At 39.9% G+C, this 22,044-nt stretch overlaps 1 pseudogene across 1 annotated transcript in view; it reads right to left on the bottom strand.

Moving 5' to 3' along the window:
* Positions 1–1,028: 1,028 nt before the first annotated feature.
* LOC147476382 (L-type lectin-domain containing receptor kinase VII.1-like) overlaps positions 1,029–22,044 on the bottom strand; it is a 42,391-nt pseudogene continuing 21,375 nt past the window's right edge. The window contains exons 2-3 of the transcript XR_015209305.1: positions 3,753–4,906; positions 1,029–1,317 (exon numbers count right to left, since the gene is read on the bottom strand). The product of XR_015209305.1 is annotated as an L-type lectin-domain containing receptor kinase VII.1-like (transcript). The remainder of the gene's footprint in view (positions 1,318–3,752; positions 4,907–22,044) is intronic.

Raw genomic sequence — 22,044 nt, 5'->3', positions numbered from 1 at the left:
TAGCTTAATTTTTTCTACCCGCCACTCAACACTATCTCATTAAAACTGGTGCTATAAATAGGTAAACTTATACCGATAGTGTTGGCAGATTAGGGTTTTCACGCACCACTAGATATTAATTTCTGTGATATTTGGTGTTTTGTGGCACCATTGGCCTGAATTAGCATAATGAATAGTAACAACCTCATTACTCTCAAAAAAATGTATGCCAGGCCAGCTAGCAATTTGCCTAAAAGCCATGGTTACCGTGCCCACCCATTCTGGCCTAATTCATGACTAACGAGACTAGCAACTCATTTCAAAACAAACTTAAGCAATTCAAAAGTGATAAACCCAAGCTAATTATGTATGTTGACTTCATTAAAACTAAAGTAACCAGATCTTTCGTATAATGATAGTATCTTACTTTTCATCATTTCATGTTTCAGCGTATGTTATAATGAAGAAAAAACATGATAATTTGCTCAAGGGACGCTTGAGGAAGAATGGAATATAATGTACGTGGACAGCAGTGAGGACCAAAGGGACGGTTGTATAGACCGATTTTATCCATAAATTTATTAGGCCTCATTACCTTAAATCAAACCAGCTATTGATTATCAAAAAAAAAAAAAGATCAAACCAGTTATTACTTGTAGGCCTTAAACTCGGCCCAAGTGTAAAACTCGAATATTACTACAGTTCGTTCATCCTCACTCCTCAGCCATGCATTACACATTTAATCTGAAACATCAAGAGACAAGAGTTGCAATGTTTTATGACCAGATCCATCATCCATGGAGAAATGTTGGTAAGCCATCAATTGCATATAGCTAGAAGAGAATGGCCTTGCACATCTCCTGACCTTGTTCCATATACTTATTTTTATTTCTTTATATAACCACTTATTTATATGATGCATCATTTTTTTTTATAAAGGCTGTTAAGATCCATTATCTAAAGCTAAAAGATCCTTAATGAAATCATAAACCTTGGCCTTGATCGAGCGTAGACTGTATATTGAGAGTTTGAGATACAGTTCAAAATTCAAATGGAATAATGCAGAATCTTGTCATTATGGTCTAATTTTTAAGACCCTGATACATGAATCAAGGACAAATAAATATTGAGGGGACCTACAGTAAGAAATTCCGAAGTTTGCAAGATAGATATTACATATAGACAAATATAGTTAATGTCACACTGAGTTTACATTTCTTTGTACCGAAAACAAATAAATATGGCAAAGTTAACGTACGCGTCTTTGTCTGCAAAAGTACTCTTGTTCATTCTAGTTTCAGGAACCAGGACTAGTATTTGCTTGTCTGCTACTGTAAGCTGTGAATGAAAGTATGAAACTAAGCTCTCTGCCTGCCTCTGACATTGCTTAAACATATTTTAAGTACTTTTCTTAAAAGAGTTACATAGCACTAAGAGCCTGACAAAATATGCAATCTCCATGGCAGCATATAATACTATAATATATATAGGGCATTTTAGGTTATGGTCCCTACAAATAAATAATGTTGTTCATTCGATCTAGGCACTAAGGGAAAAAAGATATCGTTTACTAGTTGTTGGCTCTTCTAAACACATCTAAGCAATGTTTAGAAGGGCTACCTGTCGTTATTAACGTAGACCAAAACCTAACAATATAATCCAACATGCATGATGCATCTTATGAATGTGTAATTTACCAGGAAATTAGAAGCAAACACCAGCAGCAAATACAGCAGTAAAACCTAGTTTCTTTAAGTAACTAACTACGATAACACAGCAGCAAATACAGTTGTAAATGACCGGAACTAATATCAAAATTAAAGGACTAGCTAGAGGAGCTCTGCATGGAGTATTTGAGTAAAACAATTTATAAATTTCAGAAAGGGTTGCGGTACAGTATCTAAGATTATTAGTAGTACACTATTGAGGTTATTGGTTATAAACAGACAAGATATTAGAATATGTCAATATTAGAATATGTCCTATATGTTATATGTAAAGTCCTACGTTTCTATAAGTGTGGACATTCATATCTAGTAGTTTATATTCTCATGTTTTAGGTTAGTATAAATATGTAATTCTGGGTAGAGAAAAACACAATTACTCTAACCCTAATCAATCTCTCTCTCAATCAATCAATCTCTATTAATATATCAATGTTCCTTGGTTTTCAATATATCAGCGTTACAACTTTCCTAGCATTACCACTAATATGGTTCAAATCAAAGTTTAGTGGTATGTCACGAGAAGAGTACCTCACCATCAATCAAAACCAAAATCAATTTTTTTTAATTTTCAGTATTCAATTCAAGTTTCAATATTTCTCACAAAAAGAAGTTCTTCTATCTCGATTCAAGTTTCAATCTTTCTCTAGATGGATTTACTGTTCACCAACACTCTTCATTGTTCTTGTTCACCGGTACTGTTCATCGCTCCTGTTCATGGTAATCTCTCTGTCTCCGTATTGATCAAAGTGCGTACGCGACTCAAGATTGTCTTCGTACAAGCATGCACGCCCTCTTCAGTATTCAAAGTTCGTTTTCTAGTGGATGGCGCATACGCGCTTCGATTAAGTTTTCTCAGCTTAGCAGCTAAGCAACACACCTCATCTATATATCTCGCGATTCTTTGTCATTATTCTCCATAGCACGCAGCGCCCACTTTTACTTTACGGTATCTCGGGCGTGCTGTATGCGACGACCTCCAAGAACCTAAGTTTGTGTTTTATTCAGTTCAAAGTATTTGTTATATGTTTCAAGTTGTTTGTTTGAAGTATTATAGGGGCACACGTCCTCTATCTCGCGAGGAATTATTCTTTCTATCTTTCTCGCTTCATCGCGATTGTTTCATCGTAATCGTTTCACGCGGTTTCTTCTCGTCTCAACTAATAATATGATTTGGTGGAATTTTTTATTATTGGTTGGTTGATAAGTTCTTTCATTTATAAGGGTTTGACTCTCTTTCATGTCATGGTTATGAGTTCTATGGTGTTTCACCGGATTTCTGTTTTTGCCTTCTTATTGAGGAGTTTCTCATATGCTGCTGTCGTTGATGGTTCAGCTTTTCAGTTTTTGATTCCTTTTATGCCGCAGTGGTGCTAGGTACTCAGTATTAATCTCTTAGGTTGCAGTCACATCATCACTGCACTATTCATATTTATCTCTCAGGTTGCATTCATCACACAGGTGTTATGTTTCCAATTTGTGCCTGTGGTACAAATTTAGTTTTCAGGTTAGGCCATTGTCTATACCGACAGTTTCACTTTCCATAACGTTTCGTCTCAACAGTTGTTTGAGTTCTTCAACTAAAGGCAGTTCTATGTGAAAGGGGGAGCTGTATTTTTATCTTTTCTTTCTGCCATTCAAGTTGTAATTTGCAAGTTTGCGGCATTACAACTTGAGGGGGAGTATTAAAATATGTTAGTATTAGAATATGTCCTATATGTAAAGTCCCACGCTTCTATAAGTGTGGACATCCATATCTAATAGTTTCTATTATCATATTTTTAGGTTAGTATAAATATGTAACTCTGGATAGAGAAAAACACAATCACTCTAACCCTAATCAATCTCTCTCTCTCTCTCAATCAATCAATCTATATTATTTTTCATTGTTCTTCTTTTGGTTTCTCTCAATATATCAATGTCACAACTCTCCTAGCATCACCACTAATATAAAATTTAACACAAGCAGCTAATTATATCTAAACTGTGTGCTATTTCACAATATTGCGACAACGAACTAATATAAATAGAGATCAAGGAAACACATACTTAAAATGCTCTTTTGATCGATATAAACAACACCAGAACGAGCCCATCATCACTAGCTTGCATTTCTGGTAAGGTAGAATAGAAGAAAATGTTCTATAGATCTGAGTAAGAACAAACTAGTCTTTCTCTTTTTCACGTATCATAGAATCCTCAATCCCCGTGATGGTGACTAATAGAACTAGGAAACTATACCGGCCGGCACCTACCTATCTGGAACAAAAGATTAGATTGAATCTATTTTACAATATTACATTAATTAATTAACAATAATGGAGAATTCATACTTGGTGGGCAGCGACCGCCAAGGACCAGCGCTAATATGAAGCCAAAAGCAAGGAGTCAATACAAGGACTGTAAAAAAAATTTGATTACCGAGTGGGGATTTTCATTCACCTTGCTCATGCTATCATCTTAGTGCTTAAATATGCCGCTCCGACCAGTCGACCACAAGCAAGGCAATGGGAATGACATGTGAGAATCACAGTGCGTGCTGGTTGGACCGTGGGTTTGTAAAGTCCACAATCTATTTGCAGTTGCAAGAAACTTTGTCATCGGCCTTCCATAATGATGTCTGACCCAGAAAGAGACATGTAAGATGGGATTGACTGTCCAATCTGCTCAAGTGTGGGATGTGCTCCTTGATGCAAGCCTCGATTATACTTGGACTACATTGTTGAAAACTTCATTTTCTCAAGCAAACAGTCATCGGTACTGGGCGTTCCGTCCAAAACCTTCAACAATTGCCGCATCGTAGGCCTGATGCGTGGATCTGGGTAAGCACACAAAAGACCCAAGTGAAACAGGCTTTCTACCTCATCATTGTCGAATCCTCCTTTGGCTTTTAATCTCTCATCTACTGCGTTTACCAATTCACCCTTCTCCATCAGTCCCCATATACAATCAACCAAAGGAGGCTTTCCGTCCTCAATAGGTCTCCTCCCACATAAAACTTCGAGAATCAATACCCCAAAACCAAAGACATCTGTTAGAGTTGATGCACGGCGACTCCAGACTATTTCAGGCGCCATATACCCAGCAGTTCCCACATCACGAGTAGTGCTTGCTGCTAGCCCATGACTATGCATTCGAGCCAAACCAAAATCGCCTAACCTCCCACACATTTCTCTATCAAGCAAGACATTACTAGATTTAATTTTTGGAGTTATCCCTCACATGAGAATGAGGAAGAGGAGAGAAATCAGTTCTGTTCGCGTGAAGAAGTCTAAGCACACGCGCTCAGATTGGTCTAAGCCCAAGGCGCACCCGCGCCCTTGTTACTGGAAAAGAAGATAGTTTTTATCAGCCTCTCTCGGAACAGGCACTTGAGGGCACGCGTGCTTGAAATTGGCCTTGCCGAGAGCGTGCCCACACCCATGTCTATTTTTCGCAATTTCTATCTACAGTAACTGCGAATTAGGTTTTTGGGATATAAACCAAAACCAAGGTTTTGGAAAACCTAGCCAACACAAAAGTCACGAAATTGAAACCCAATTTTGAGAGCAATCAAGATTGAGAGATAATCTTTTCAGAGAAAAAAACCTGTAAAGAGAGAGGAGTGATCTAATAAGGTGGAGAGACTTGAGAGGAGTGATTGTAATATTCATTCCTACGTTATAAAATGATTAGCTCTTGTGGAAGTAGGCACCATTGGTCGAACCACGATATATTTTTGTATTGTGGTATGTTTTACTTTCTTTGCATTATTATTTGTTGTTGATAGTTGTTTAGAGAGTTGGGCATGCTAGGTTGGTTGTAGTGGAAATTTAGATTTTGTCTGGAGTAGTAGTGTGTTCATAATACAAGTTATTTATGTAGTGGGGATCGATTGGAATCGTTATTCCCCAACAAGTGGTATCAGAGCCAGGTTAGATTAACCTATGTTGTTATCCGAATTTTGCTCGGAAGGTGTTTGACAAAATTCTTGAGAGAAGATTTGAGTTTAAATAACTTGTAGAGATAGATCATTCAGTGAACACTCGCATGACTAGTCTAAATAGAGCAAACTACACTATTTGGAAAGCCAAGATGGAAGACTTGCTATATTACAAGGACTTGGCACAACCCATTGAAAATGGATGAGAAAAACCGAAAACGATTGCTTTGGCTGAATGGAGCAAGCTTGACAGAAAAGCAATACGGTACATTCGACAGTGGATTGACGACAGTGTCTTCCACAATGTATCCCAAGAGACTACTGCTTTTGGCTTGTGGAAGAAACTCGAAGACCTCTATGAGAGGAAGTCGGCCGAAAACAAAGTGCTGCTCATTAAGAAGTTTGCTAACACGAAGTACAAAGAATGTTCTTCAATGTCTGAGCATCTTAATGAAGTACATAATACCATCAATCAGTTGCACTTGATGAAGATTGATATGGGAGATAAAATTGAGGCTTTGTTCCTATTAAACTCTCTATCTGACAATTGGGAGACGTTAACAGTTTCTCTTAACGGAGCCGCTAAGGATGGAGTTATTTCCATGGAGATGGCTACGGGTAGAGATGTCTATCTTGGCCGAAACCCGAAATCCACCCAATGCAAAATCCAAACAAAATACCCTGCCCGAACCTGACAAAATCCGAACCCAAACCCAAAACAAAATACATATGGTAGGGTTTAGTTATACTCTCTAAACCCGGCCCAGCCCGATAATTTAGCCCTAAACCCGTTAAAAAGGCTAAAAAACCCGAAACCGAACCCAGACCGAAATCGAACCCCAAATCCGGTTTCAATTGCATATTATTAATCTTATAAAAAAGAATGAGTTAGATAAATATTTGGACTATGATCTCATTCATGTTTACAATGATGAGTTATTTAATATATTGGATTATGAAAAAAATTATGTCGGGATTTCCAATTTTTTTAGTAATTGCACGTGATTATGTGTTTATAGTTCATTCCGAGCCCATATATTTTTAAATCATATCAAATAATTATGTCCGAGTATAGGTGATAATTACTTCCAAGTTCATTAAAAGTTTTATTTTGTTTGAAGGATTGGTGGATAACCGAAGAAGGAATAAAATGTAGATATATATTTCAAATAAAGTTTCTTATTGTCTTCTTTCTTCATTTATACCGGGATTTATCCTACCCGAAACTCGAACCCGATCCCGATGGGTACCCAAAATATAGGGTTAGGGTAGGATTTGGTCACACTTCTCAACAAAATACTCGACTCTGAACCCGACCTGCTGAAAACCGGTCCGGATTCAGGTAACCTAATACCGTTCAAAACCCTAAAAGTCGGGTTCGGGCCGGGCCAGGTACCCGTTTGGACATCCTTATCTACGAGGGCATTGTTGAATGAGGAGACAAGAAGGGGTTCAAGAAGCAGCTCCTTTAACTTAGAGATCCTTGTCACAGAGAGGCGGGGGAGAGGTAAGAGTAGAAAACCATCTCATTCTAAAGGTGATGACAGAAGCAAATCTAGGGGTGAAGCTAGAACTCCTAAGGCAGAGAGACAATGTTACTATTGTGCCACCAAGGGTCATTTCAGGTATGAGTGTAGAACACTGAAGAGGGATGCGAAGAATAACTGTGTACATGAAGACATGGTAAAAAGGAACGGAAACACAGGCAGAGATACTACCGCACTAGTAGACGATGATCTAGTGGGAATTGTGTCAGAATGTGGTGTGTGTTGTCTTAGTACCTCATGCCAGGATACAGAATGGGTGATAGATACATGAGCATCTTATCACGTCACACCACACAGGGGATTCTTCACTATCTACAGCTGTGGTGAATTTGGTGAGGTAAAGATGGGTAATAGTGGCGTCTCGAAGATTGTAGGCATTGATGATGTTCATGTAGAAACCAATGTCGACTACACCTTGACACTCAAGGATGTAATACATGTCCCTGACATTTGGCTAAGCCTAATTTCCACTGGGAAGTTAGATGATGATGGCTTTCTAAACTCGTTTGGTAACAGGGTATGGAAACTGAGCAGAGGTTCCATTGTAGTAGCCAAAGGGAAGAAAACTTGCTCTATTTACAAGACACAGGCTAGTTTGTGTAAAACAGAAGTAAATACGGCAGAAGAAGAAGCTTCCTCTGAGCTATGACATAAAAGACTATCACTACTGCAGAAAAGTCCTAAGATAGCATGCAAAAAACGCTATGGTTGGTGTCCATATCATTTTCCAAAATGCTATTAATGACGGTGCTATGCTTTTATTGATAGCATTTTCGGCAAAAACGCTTTTGAATTTATAACGTTTCTTCACAAACACTATTATATTTATAGCGTTTTCACTTAGCGCTATTAAATATCAATAACATTTATTATGACAAACGCTATTATATTTATTGCGTGTTTTCTTTAGCGCGATTACCAACCGATAGCGTTTATTATGACAAACGCTACTATATTTATAACGTTTTTTCCTTAGCGCTATATATTTATTAATAGAGTTTGTTCCTTAGTGCTATCTATTTATTAATAGCATTTTCTCTTTAGCGCTATCAGTTCTATAGCATTTTAAGTTGTGCACATCTATTTTAAAACTTTTCCTAATCACAATTACTGTTTTTTTTAGAAACCTGTACACAATTACATTTTCACACAGTACTATTAATATGTGCTACTAAATTGTTGTAACTAGGGGTGTTCATGGGCCAGTTATAGGTCGGTTCTTACCGGTTTCGATTCTGGGTCTATTTTTAGCGGTTCCTATCGGGTTTGGTTCTTTCGGATTTTTTCTTATATTTTGAAAACCCGGATCCATACCCATTAATTAAGTCGGTTCCGGTTCCGGTTTCGGTTCCTTATCGGGTTATATATTTTTATTGCTAAAATTATTTTTTTTAGTTATATAACTGATATAAAAGTTGGTTTACGGCGACTATAACACTTATCATCGATATTTTTGTCCTCTCATAAGAAGTAATTGTCCTAAATTCAATAATAATATTTGAAAGTTATCTAAAAATTTTAAATACATTCTCATACATTATATGTATGTGTATATTTTAAATCGAACATATGTATATTATACTATACGTAATGCGTCATATATAGAATAAATACCACATGTACCACAATTGTTAGTTAGCATTACATTATTAGTTATCTAATATATATACATGTAATATATCAAGCACGCACTGCGTTCATGCATTAGTTAATATAGACAGTGCATAAGTTAATTCATAGTATACGACTATACGTATAGACGTAGACACCTAAACATTATTATTAATATTTATAATACACATATTTAATATAATATTATAAAAGATGCATTTAATAACACACATTCACTATTATGCTAAATGTTATATATATTTAGTATAATTTTACACCTAACAAATATAGACTATATATAATACTATATATAATAATAATGTTTGGGTTTGTTTTTATTTAGTGTAATATAATACTAAATTCTATATATCAAAATTAAACTAATCGGTTCCGGTTTCGGTTTGGATACCCATCGGTTTTTTACTATTCGGTTCTAGCAATTTCGGTTCTTTATTGGGTCGGTTCTTGAACCCATTTTAAATGGGTCTAACATTTTAAGACCCAGACCCGCTATAAATGGTTCCAGTTCCGATTCGGGTTCGGGTAATTGGGTACCCATGCACACCCCTAGTTGTAACCACTAAACCTGCAAAACCCAAAGTATAACAATGTCTATAAAATACATACACACGATAATCAATAATAACTTAATTCATTAATTAATACCCAAAATATACAATTTCATTGTGTACTGTACAAGGACAAAAATGACTTAAAACGCGATTCAAGTTTCACAAAATTAGACAAAAATAAACATCCTAATCCCAACCTACTTCGTGTGGTGATTATCAGTAAATATGACGTGCTGTGTGGGCCATGCAATTGTGGTTCCTTTAGCATCTCCCATTGTTTGCAATTCAGAATTTTCTCTCCAAAGACGGGATTTTGACTTCACAATTTCATCTACCCAAACTTTAGAGGCATTATCTCCAAGAGGTACACCATATACCGATTTAAAAGGATCGTTAGTCTCCCAATGTCCTTTAGCAACTAAATCATGTGGAGCCGTCCAATTCATCAACTTGCACTGTCGCCCATGACTCCCTCCGCCTTGACCCTACCCAAAAAAAAGGAAGCCACAAATATAATAACTAAGAATTTAGGTAATCAGTACATAATCAAAAGTAGGTAGTTACTATAAAAAAATGTTGCATACATTCTAATAAGCTTACAAGTAGGAAACATGGCAATGAATTATTAGTATGGTTATTACTCACCTGACTTTCGAGCATTTGTTTCAAGACAAATAGAAAATTGTTTGAAATCAGTCAACATAGTGATTCATTATTTAAAACTTCGCATTTTATCAAGCATAGGTGTAGGAAGTTTAGTTGGAACATTCCACTTCGAAACATAACTCACAACTCAGATATCAAAATGCAATGAAACAGGGTTCATTAGATAGCAGACACAAAGCACTAAATTTACTGGTCAATGAAGCTCAAATCAAACTCTAACTATGACAAAATCGAGTGCCAAGTCAGTCCAGTGTAGCTGCCTTGAGCAGACTGCAACACAAGCATATATTCTTAAACTCTAATTACATCAACAATACATGCATAACAACCATTTGATACTGTCTAATTACAAATGAGCATTGAATAAGCCATAAGTTACCCCTTGTAAAAAGAAATATTTTACCTGTGGAAAAAAGTTGTAGTAGTTCGTATACCCTAATCATCATTACTCCCTATGCCTCAACCCTACCCAAACAAAAAGAAATTCAGTATAATAACCAAGTATAATAAGTCCCTGCTATGTCCCCTCATGTTTAAGGTTCTGCAGGTGCAAATAATTTTGTGCACACAAAATGGCGTCACAAGTAGCCCCTTGCAACACACCCCAGCTATATATTACCAGAAAACAGGAAAGACTTGGGAAGTTTTAGCATTTTTCTAAGCCAATCCATAATTGTACTTTCTAACTCAGTAGCAGCAGGTGAAGACATCCAATTAAAACCAACAACAATAAAAACATCAAGCTGTAATGCCATGCATGCATTGATGAAGGTGTGCATGCATGCATGCATTGGCAGACAAAGAGCATGATATTCTGTACGTGTCCATGTCTTAAAAACATCAAGCTGAAAATCAAAAGTCGGGGGTATTTAACTGAGCATAACAGACCCTCACCTAAGTCCCCCACAGACGATGAAGCCGCAACAAAAATGTCATTTTGGGTGACCTGGTTGAGTCTGGTCTCGAAGCATCATAGTTCGAAAAGGCTCAGCGAATGCAGCCTTCACTCATTCTTGGGCCTTCGAGCCCTTAGGGATGACTCCAGTTAAGCAATACGTTCAGTGGTGAATCCATATATTATATAATTGATGATTGTCTTTAGAACCATGTGGCAGATCGGTCTAAGGACCAAAGGAATTTAGGGCTAGTCACTTATTCCAAGAGACTTCTTACAGGAAGTATAGCAGATGGCTTTCTTTCACTGCCCTTACCTTAGAGAATAAAAGACCTAGAGAAAGAAAAGGAAGCTCGAAAGAGGAATTAAGGAAGCTGCCTTTTCCTCTTCATCTGAATATCTCCTCGTACTATGCTGGCCGCCGATCCACTCACTTTATGGGTTCACCCTGGGACTCACGATAAGTAATATAATGTTAATGTTTATTAACAATGGGCATTCTCAGAGCAAGCCTTGGCCATTGGCCTGTCCAAGAGAACGTTGCAACTTCACCCAAGAAAACACTTATGGCCAGAAAGCAATCCAAGCTAGATTCTTGTTGTAATCAACTAGTCATGTGAAACCAAACAACCGCGCTGGTCGTAATATATCGACTTTCATGCTGGAGAAGAACGAGTTGCTAGTGTTTAAAAGAAGGGTGAATATGTTCTATAAGAGAAGAGCAGGCTAGGTAATAATGGTATTCGTTATTATCTCCTTGCCTTTCTTTCTTGCTGCTAGACGAAGAGCTAAGTCTCAAGAAAGGCCTGGTCTGGAGTTCGTCCCCATTTTTATTTCATAGGCAATCAAGAGGCTGGAAGTGATTGACAAGCTATATTAGGAATGGGAGGTTCGAAGGTCAGGGGTCAGTTCGTTAGTGATGTCACCAAGGGCTAGAGGAAGGAAGGTAAACGTGTACTTGTTTTTTGTCGAGATTGGGCTGGTGTTCAGTGTACTCTATTTGATTTAACATTAGACCAACAAAAAAAAAGAATATAGTAGAACTAACTGAAGAGACAGAACAAAGCAGATGGTAGGAGTCAAAGTCCGAGAAGCCTGAGTCCCCTCACCATCAGACTAGGGATATTCCTCGGAAAAAGAAATTACAAAAGTTTTTTCTGTCCCAAAAAGGGATCCAGAAGGCGTATCTGTAGGCTAAAAAACACCGAGTGTCAGGGGTATCTGGATACTTTTTGTTCCTTGGCAAAGGCGAAGGGAAAGCCCCAGCCGTTCCTATTGCCCCAAACAACAAGTGAGTGACTTTGTGCCTTCACCTGTTATGTGAGGAGAAAAAGAAATCAAATCTAGCCACACCTCCCCTTCCAGCACGACTAACTTAGGAACGATTTAGAGAAAGGAAAGATTTTTGCCTAATGTAAGCTCCCCCATCTTTCGTCAGCCTCATCATTCATTACGCCCGCCACTCGTTGGCCTTTCTCCAACCTATCTCACTCGCTACGCGTTAACGAGCTAGCTGCTATTAGTTTTCATTTTGTTATAAGCTTGTGAAAGATTTAATAAAATGGCCAGAGAAATATCAGACACAATCGAAAGGTTCAGGACTGAAGTGGCAACCGAGAAAACACTGTAATTTTCTCCTTGGCAGCTCAGGAGCTATACATCCAATTTAAAATATAAAGTAGGTATTGGCGAGTCTGGAAGTGTTTACAGAGGTAGGTTCCCTAATGGTACACAAGTAGCCGTAAACTGAAAAAGGCTACCACATATAGACCTAATATAATCTCACCAACACCTTAAACACACTAACTCTAATCTTACAACCCTACTGCATAATGGCCTTTTTAACTCAAAATTTTTTTTTGTGCCAGACCAAGTAAGCCAAAAGCTAGTTACCCTTGCTTGCAAAAAGAAATATTTTACCTATGGAAGAGTAGTTTGTATCCCTTGATCACCACTGCCTATGCCTTAACCCTAACCAAATAATCATAACCATTGGTTAGTTGTTAGTCTACTAATTAAGAATCTAGAGTACTTTGCTTTAGATATTTTAAAAAAAACCCTGCGAAAGTGAAGTAATTGGAGCAATAGTTGACTGTATCACTTGCTTAGTCACAACTTGTTGACTTTCATCCTAGAAAAATATATTAAGATTGTCAGTTCAAGTACTCTAGCAAGACAACAAATATCAAATAAGCTATTGTACAATGCTTGTACATCTGTCACTTGCCTTTTGAATATTCAGAGAAGCAATTAAGTTTCTTATAAGTTCATTTTGAGTATTCACCAAATTGGTCATTTGAGCCATATCCTTCTCGACCGTTAGTACCTTCTCCTAAAGTTGGGTGACCAACTCTTTGTTTTGTGACACCACGCCTACTTTTGAAGGAGTTACTCCTGCTCCTTTACCTCTCACACAACCATAACGATCAAGTCCAAGTACTTGTGAAAGAGCATCATTTTATATCGAGTGGTTACGAGAATCTGATGCAATTTCTAATTTCTTTTATTTTTTTCAATAGCAATCACATTTGATATGTATGTTAATAGAGAAATTAGCAAAGCTCAACAAAATCGAGGATATTTATGGCTATACTTATGGTTAGAAAATATAACTAAACATACCATTCGTTCCCCAACTCTACTATTTGATGGTTTGCCATTTTTCTTAGTGTCCTTTTCACCAAACATCCACTCTAGTTATAGACGAGGGATTCGGACTCTCTTTTTGCTACATGATAACAATATCCACAATCAAGATACATACACAAAAACAAAGTTGCACAAATTTGATAGTTAATTACCATTTGGAACTCTAGGTGTGCATAGCCTTGTCGACTACATGTGTGAGGGAGATCTTGCTTTTCCCTCATTTCTTGAAACTTTTGACTCTTCAACTGCAGTAAAAAGAGTTAAATAACACATTTCACAATATGAGTATATTCAAAGTATCACCAAAATAACTCACAATGAACTTTCTCTTTGACATTTGTTTAACAAACATCTCCCATTCTGCATCATCACAGTCTTCAGGTTGGAGATGTGCAATGTCCTTTTTCTTTTTTCTATAAATTCTTATCTTTCCCCTCAATCTTGATTTATGTGCCCACCACAACCTTCCAATTTGTTGGAGGGCATAAGTTTTGAGCCCTTTATCCAAGATAAATTTTTGCTACAAGAAATAAGAAATAATACGTGAAATGTTTTGACAACCCCACCATCAAAAAATTAAGCATATATAATAAGAACATCATAATAACTATATATATTTACTGAAAAGCAAAGTAAAAAAAAAAAAAATCGTTCTTACCAAGATTGATTGCCAATACAGAACTTTGTACCCTTTTTTGATTACTCTCCAATCACTAAAAGTTAGTGGCACCATCTCAGATGCAATATTTCCCAAATGAGAAGAAAATTGTTCTGAATTTTCTCCTACAGGCTGCCCATTCGCGTTAAAGGTCACCGCTAACTTAGATCCACTATCAGTCGCCATTACCTTGGATCTACGAAAACCTCTTAGCGTCTTGCTTGATAGGTGAGATTCTTTGGAAGAAGGATTACTACTTTCAAGTTCTGCATCTGAGTCGATAGCATCATCAGAGTCAATATCATCACCTTCATCACTAGAATCTCCTTCACTCTCTTCTTTAGTCAATGGCCCCTTAAACTTGGCTCGGTTGGTAGTAGTCTTACTTCCATCCTCGTCATTACAATAATCTTCATCGTCAAGATCTTTATCACTTAAGTCGAGAGAAGAATTCATTTTTGTCCTAGATCTTTTATCAACTTTTTTGAAACTCTGTGATAAAACCCCTGTGTGTACCATACATTATATTTCCAGTCCAAAGTGTACTCGAACCATGGACCGGATATGGGACCAGCGGCGGACCAGTCCAGTGGCTGTCCAAATAAACACTTTTGGATCATTCGGTCTTCTAATCCGTCAAAGTTCAAAACAGGTCCAGGGCCCATCCGGGTGGCCCAAATCCATGGATCCAATCCGTTCGGATGATTCTGATCCAATAATCCGATCTGCAGAAGCAAAAAATCATAGTGCAATCGATAAGATCTTGCACAAGGATAGAATGAAATCTTGGGGAATGATCCTATATTAGATAGGATCATACTAGAATTCATCAAGGAAGGCAATCTCTGAGAATCCCTTTTTTGGCCACCAAGGCAGGGGATTGCTATATATACGAAGGCTTCTGCAGCCTCCAGAACTACGTTTTAAGAGACTTGATCCCGGATTCTTCACTGGATACGTAGGCAACCAGAATGTTGGTGCAGTCTCTCTTCCTAAAAAATCCTAATCCCCATCTCTTTCGAGCTTTCAGAAGCACCATCACATCGGGAGCGTCGAGTTAATTTTTTTCCCCGACATTCTTTGGCGCCGTCTGTGGGGACCGAACCCACGACCACGCGGTTATTTTTCATACATCCTTGTTACCATGACTGAACAAATTGCGATGAGTAACACAGAAGTTGCCAATCGGCACATAGCGACTCGACAGAACATGGAGACTGTTCCAGGCACCACCACAGAGGTGGGGTAGTCGAGTCGTCGTAGATCTATCTTCGAATGGAGGAAACAGACTATCTGAAATAGTTCCACACACTCTGGAACCACTAGGAATTCAGGAATCTAATCTCGATGTTCCTCGCCGCAACGCTGTGCGGAGCACAAGAGCTGCCAGAATACACGTCAGGGATGGTCCTACTGAACCCAAACACAATGTTACTGCGCGATGTCCTGGAAGAGGCCGGGGAGGCCGGCATGGTAACCCACGCGCCTCCATCAGGAACCCGCAATATCAATCAGATCCTGCTCTTATCTTTCTTTTGACAAGAATAGTTGCGGAAAACGAGAGATTGAGAAATCAACTAGGCAAACGGCCTAGAGACCCTGAGGAGCACCAATTGGTCGAGTCCCCTTTGTCTGAACGTAGGCAAAGGCAAAGGGCCGAACCGGTACAGTGCGAAGATCCTGACAATAGCCAAAACCTTATTCACAATAATGGTCGTGTTAGAGATCCAAGTCAAAGCCGGACAATCCACCCTATCATGCCGGTCCCCCCTCATTCACAGTCAAACAATGTCTGGGATCGTTTGGGCACAAATCCTCGGACACACCAGTCACAACAATCTGGAATGCCAGCAGCTGCATTGAGTTCCAGTTCAGAAACGCCACCATCCATAGAGGTGTCCGGATCAAGATATGAATCCCAGCGCACGAATTGGAATGAAAGTCCACTACATGCTAATATAGTAGCAGGCAGAAGGCGGGGTAGAATCGAACGTCGGCAATGACCGAATCCCAATCGAATCTTAGCCCATGATGAACGGATATGGAGAGAAGAGAATAAAGATGAAGATAGCTATGAGAATATGAATGAACAAAGGGTTAAGGAATTGATTAACCAAGCCGTGACCAGGCAAACCATTCGAGACGATCCACTCTTGGAGAGGGCTGTGCGAGGTCCAAAATTTTCACCCTTTGTAAATGACATTAGGGACTGTGTTCATCCTGAGGCATTCAAACAGCCCCCTCTTCCAACTTACGATGACGTGGATGGATGTCCGAACGAGCACGTCATGAGCTACCAAGCAGCTATGACCTTATGGGAATTTCATGAGTCGTATTTTTCCAGCAATGTTGAAAGGATACGCACTGTCCTGGTTCAACAAGTTGGCTCCGTGTTCAATTGATTCATTTACCAAGCTCAGTGATATGTTTGTTAAACGTTTTCAGTACAATATGAAGACGAAGAAGAGTCCGAGCACACTGTTCAATCTCGCTATGAAGAAAGGTGAAACAATCAAGAGTTTGGTACGACGATTCAGGAAGCTTCACGCCGAAGTTCAGGATGTGAGTGATGCTTTCGCAATACAGGCATTCCATCAAGCATTCCATTTCGACAGAGATGGACTTTACAACTCTCTTACTGGAAAGCCGCCTACCACCCTCTCTGATTTATTCACCCAAGTGGAAGGGTACGTTTGAGTGGAACATGATCAAAAGTCTCGACAGAGAAAGAATGGCTCAGATCCCGTTTCCAAGGACTCCACAAAGGATAAAATTACCAATCAAGGTAACAAAAAGAGTACTCAGAATAATACAAAGGCCCCAAATCTATATGAAAAGGTATTCACCCCTTTGACTCTTGGCCTTGTAGACCTGTACGAAAAAATCAAAACTAAAAAAATGTTACGGCCAGCTCGGCCGCTGCCCGAAGATCCTACAGGTAGGCGGGATAAAAATCAAAAATGCAAATATCACGATGATTTGGGCATGAAACAGATCACTGCAGAGCTTTAAAGAAAGAAGTTCAACGCCTCGTTGATGAGGGACAACTTACTGAGTTTGTTCAAAACAAACCTCGGTCAGCCCATATCAACTTGGCTGACCACAATGTTATCGATGTATGCCACGCACGTGTCGATAGCGTCTCCCGCCGTCAGCGCAAGATAGAAACACGCTTGAAACTTTGTCATATACAAGATCATTACCAGGTCAACAGTTTCAATTTTGACCAAGGTATCAATACGGAGACCTATGAAGGCCACGAGTTGAAGTTCACTGAGAATGATGGTTTATTACCCTCACAATGACGCTGTTGTCATTACTGCATGGATAGGAATCTTTAGGGTGCAGAAGATTCTTATCAACACAGGAAGCTCAGCTAGCGTGTTATTCACTAGGGCTTACTCCAAAATGAAACTCTCAGAGGACTTGATCATAAAAGACCGTAACCCAATCATTGGATTCAACGGAGAACGAGCCCATGCCATTGGAAAGGTTCATCTCCCTGTCACGGTTGGGGCATCAATCTGTCGGGATAAATTTCCTTTTGATAGATTGTGGTTCTTGTTACAATGCAATTTTCGGTAGGGATTGGATCCATGCAAATCAGGCTGTTGTATCCACCTTCCACCAGGCGTTAAAATTCCCCACGCCTACAGGAGTATGTAAGATCCGCAGTGACCAGATGATGTCACATTAGTGCCATGATATGGCATTAGAAGATACATGGAAATCCGAAGTCCGGGGCAACACGATCCTCAGGTTGATCATTCCAAATAGCAATTACAGAAACATTGGGCTTATTAGGTACGAGAAGCCCGACGCTCTAGAGAAGGTCTCTCGATCGATCAGTTGGAGAAAGTTCAGATAGGGGGCGAGAGCAACGAAACTACTTTCATCGCTGCCGGCTTACCTCCAACCGAAAAAAGAGCTCTAATTCACCTGTTATGGGATTATCAAGAAATATTTGCCTGGGATATCAACCAAATGCCCGGAGTCGACACAGAGGTCGCTTGCCACAGACTTGATATTGACCCAAAATTCAAACCGGTTCGACAAAGACCAAGGCGGATGGCTCCCGAGCGAAAATTGAAGGTCAATGACGAGATTGGTAAACTGCTGGGAGCAGGGTTCATCAAGCCCGTCGAATACCCGACTTGGGTATCCAATATCATCGCGGTTCCAAAGAAAAATGGGAAGCTCAGGGTTTGCATTGACTTCACCAACCTAAAGCTTGCCCAGTGTATCCATACCCATTACCTCGCATCTCAGATCTAGTCGATGCGACCTCGGGTTCGAGCGTCTGTTATTCATGGACGCTTTCTCTGGTTATAACCAGATACCTTTGCTTGAAGAGGACCAGGAACACATGGCATTTGTAATGAACCACAGCTTGTATTGCTTTAGAGTCATGCCATTCGGTCTGAAAAATGCAGGCGCCACCTATCAGAGGATGATGAATACTATGTTTGCCAATCTGATTGGGCGTATCATGGAAGTCTACATCGATGACATGGTGGCCAAATCCAAAGAAACACCCGACCACCTTCAGCATTTACAAGAGGTATTCGATAGGCTCGTAAGATATAAACTGAAGTTGAACCCTTCGAAGTGTTCTTTTGGGTTAGCATCTGGAAAGTTCTTAGGATTTCTGATGACTCGACGGGGTATTGAGGTAAACCCTGAACAGATTCGGGTCATTCTCGAAATTCCCCCACCATCGAATAAAAAAGAAATTCAGCGGCTCGCCGGTCGTTTGGCAGCCTTGAATAGATTTATATCAAAATCTTTAGATCGATGCAGGCCATTTTTATAAACGTTGAAAGGTGCCTCAGTTTGGAACGAGGACTGTGATAGGGCTTTCAAAGAAATTAAAGCATATTTGGTATCACCCCCCGTCCTGGTTAGTCCGCAAACTGGCCAAGACATTGGAATTTATTTGGCAGCTTTTGAGATCGCAGTAAGCGCAGTATTGTTTGTGGAAAACCCGGAGGAGCGCCCAATATACTTCATTAGCAAAATGTTGACTGGATCAGAGAGTAGATATTCTAACATTGAGAAAATCGCGCTTGCCCTGGTGCATGCAGCACGCAGAGTTAAGCCATATTTTCAGGGACGTGTGGTAAAAGTGTATACATAATATCCCCCGCGAAGGCACTTTCGGACGAGCGAAGAGTCCGGCCATTTGCGATTGGTCTAACTACCTAAGTGCTTACCACATCTTATATGAGCCTCGCACTGCAGAAAAAGGTCATGCTTTAGCTTCTCTGATGGCGGATTTCCCGGTAGAAGATATCATGGTTTCACTCGAGTTATTCGAGAAAGAACAACTGCCAGATTTTCCCAACCATCAACCTGACACCGTTGAAGAGAATTTCACTAGAGGTGAGGCGTGGGTTGTGTATACAGATGGTTCAAGTAATAAGACGGGGTCTGGGATCGGTTGTGTGATAATCGACCCAAACGGTACCCGAATCGAGAGGTCCGTCCGACTTTGCTTTCCTGCTTCCAACAATGAAGCTGAATATGAAGCCACAATATTTGGAATGAGAGCGGCGCTCGAAATGGGGGCAAAGACAATCAACATGGTAACGGATTCTAAGTTAGTTGCTTGTCAGTTTGGCGGGTCATATCAAGCACGGGATGAGCGAATGGTGGCTTATTTAGAGGTTATACGCGACCTCGCTGCAAAATTTGAGTGCATCTCCATTTTGCAAAGACCAAGGACTGATGTTTGGCACGCTGATGCATTGGCCTACCTGTCAGCAGCAGTTGATTCAATTGAACCTCGCAATATCAGGGTAGAGGTCCAGTTACTACCTAGCATTGACCTCCCATTGCCAGATATGGCTGACGTCTATGCTGTCGAATGCAAGGAATTCACGCAGATTTATGCAGTCACTACACGCAGCAAAGTGCGGGACAAGCACCAAGAGCATCACACTCAGGATTCTCCTCACAGCCATAAGGAGGATGCTGACATCTCCCCCACGGTGGATACTGACTCTGCAGTGGCAGATAATGAGGTTGTACAGGAGGAAGATTCTGCAGTTGATTCCGAAATGGATCTTGCTGACAATGCTCCTGAAATACCAGATGATCAGTTTTCCGACATCGAGTCAATGGAACTTCTACTTCTCGATTGGCGTCGGAATATGGTTGAATTCTTATGAACTGGAGAACTCCCCTTAGACAGGGCTTTATCTGACAAAGTCAAACGGGATGTATGGCGATTCGTGTTGTTACCTACCTCGGAGGGGGTCCCGCCTTTACAGAAAACCCATGGGTTCAGGCCCACTCCTCCAGTGCCTTACTCCTGAATAGGGACAACAGATTTTAAAAGAAATTCATGAGGGCATCTGTGGTAATCATTCGGGTGGTAGGAGTCTCGCTCACAAAGCTCTTAACCAAGGATATTGGTGGCCATATATGCAAAAAGATGCCAAACGGTTTGTCCAGATATGTGTACCGTGCCAGAAACATACTCGGATCATTAAGCTTCCTGCGAATGAGCTTCATCCCATACTTAACCTTTGGCCATTTTCTAAGTGGGGACTCGACATTGTGGGTCCTTTACCTAAGGCCCTAGGTATTGTAAGGTTTCTCTTGGTCGTAATTGATTACTTCATGAAGTGGGTTGAAGCTGTATCCTTGAGTCAGATTCAGTCTTCAGATGTCAAGCAGTTCATTTGGCGCGATATTGTGTGCCGATTCGGTGTCCCAGCTGAAATGGTATCGGACAACGGCCGACAGTTTGATTCTGCTGAGATCCATATCTTCTGCAAATCCCTAAAGATACGGCATAACTTCTCTGCACCCTCCTATCCCCAGGGAAATGGACAGGCGGAAGCAACGAACCGGGTCATTCTTGACACGTTGAAGAAAAGGCTTGAATAAGCTAAATGAAATTGGGCCAAACAGTTACCGGGGGTGCTTTAGGCTTATAGGACAACCCCCCGTCTTTCAACAGGAATGTCACCCTTTTCATTGGCATATGGAATTAAAGCAGTACTCCCAACTGAAATAATCGCTCCAACAGTGCGCACACAAGCCATCTCCACAGAGGTTAATGCTGACATCTTGGCTTGAGACAGAGCCATTGTGGAGGAGCTTAGAGATGAAGCCCTACAGAATCTCATGACTTACCAGGATTCTATGAAGTGCAGTCATGACAAGAAGTTATGCGCACGAGCATTCAAACCAGGCGATTGGGTCTTACGTACAAGGCAAAGGAGCAACGAAGAACCCAACAGCGGGAAACTCGGTGAGAACTGGGAGGGGCCTTTTATTATTGAAAGGCTCGCATCCAAAGGTTCTTATTTTCTCAAGAACTTGGCTGGTGATGTCCTAACCAAACCCTGGAATGCGTATCATTTGCATTTATTTCACAAGTAAATTACTTATCATTAGTTCCACCAATAAATTTCACATACATTGTACTTTCCTTCCATCTTTCATCAATAAAATTCATTTCCATTTATGTTGTGTTTTAATTTCAAATTGGTCTTTTAGTTTTAAATTTATTAAACCCGGGTGGCGAAGGCTATCCTGCACTTCAGTTTCGGCTTACACCTGGTATCATAGTTTGACAACGCAAACCCAAGAATGATAATGTTTCGTTTTTGGTCTGGGTGCTATTGCTTAGGTTACATCAAGCGTCTACCCTTGGTGGCGCAATCTAAGCTACACTCTGATTAATCAAACCAATAAGGCACTTCTGGTTGTCCTTTGGTCTCCACAAAGATCATCTACTGAAGAATCTATGCAATGTAATTACGCTTGTTCGTCAAGTGCCTTAGTTGCATTGATATAGTCGTGACAACG

This window comes from Coptis chinensis, chromosome 9, assembly GCF_015680905.1.
Source record: "Coptis chinensis isolate HL-2020 chromosome 9, ASM1568090v1, whole genome shotgun sequence".
NCBI classification, from domain to species: domain Eukaryota; kingdom Viridiplantae; phylum Streptophyta; class Magnoliopsida; order Ranunculales; family Ranunculaceae; genus Coptis; species Coptis chinensis.
Note: the sequence above shows the minus strand (reverse complement) of the source record. Positions and strands in the feature narration are given on the sequence as shown.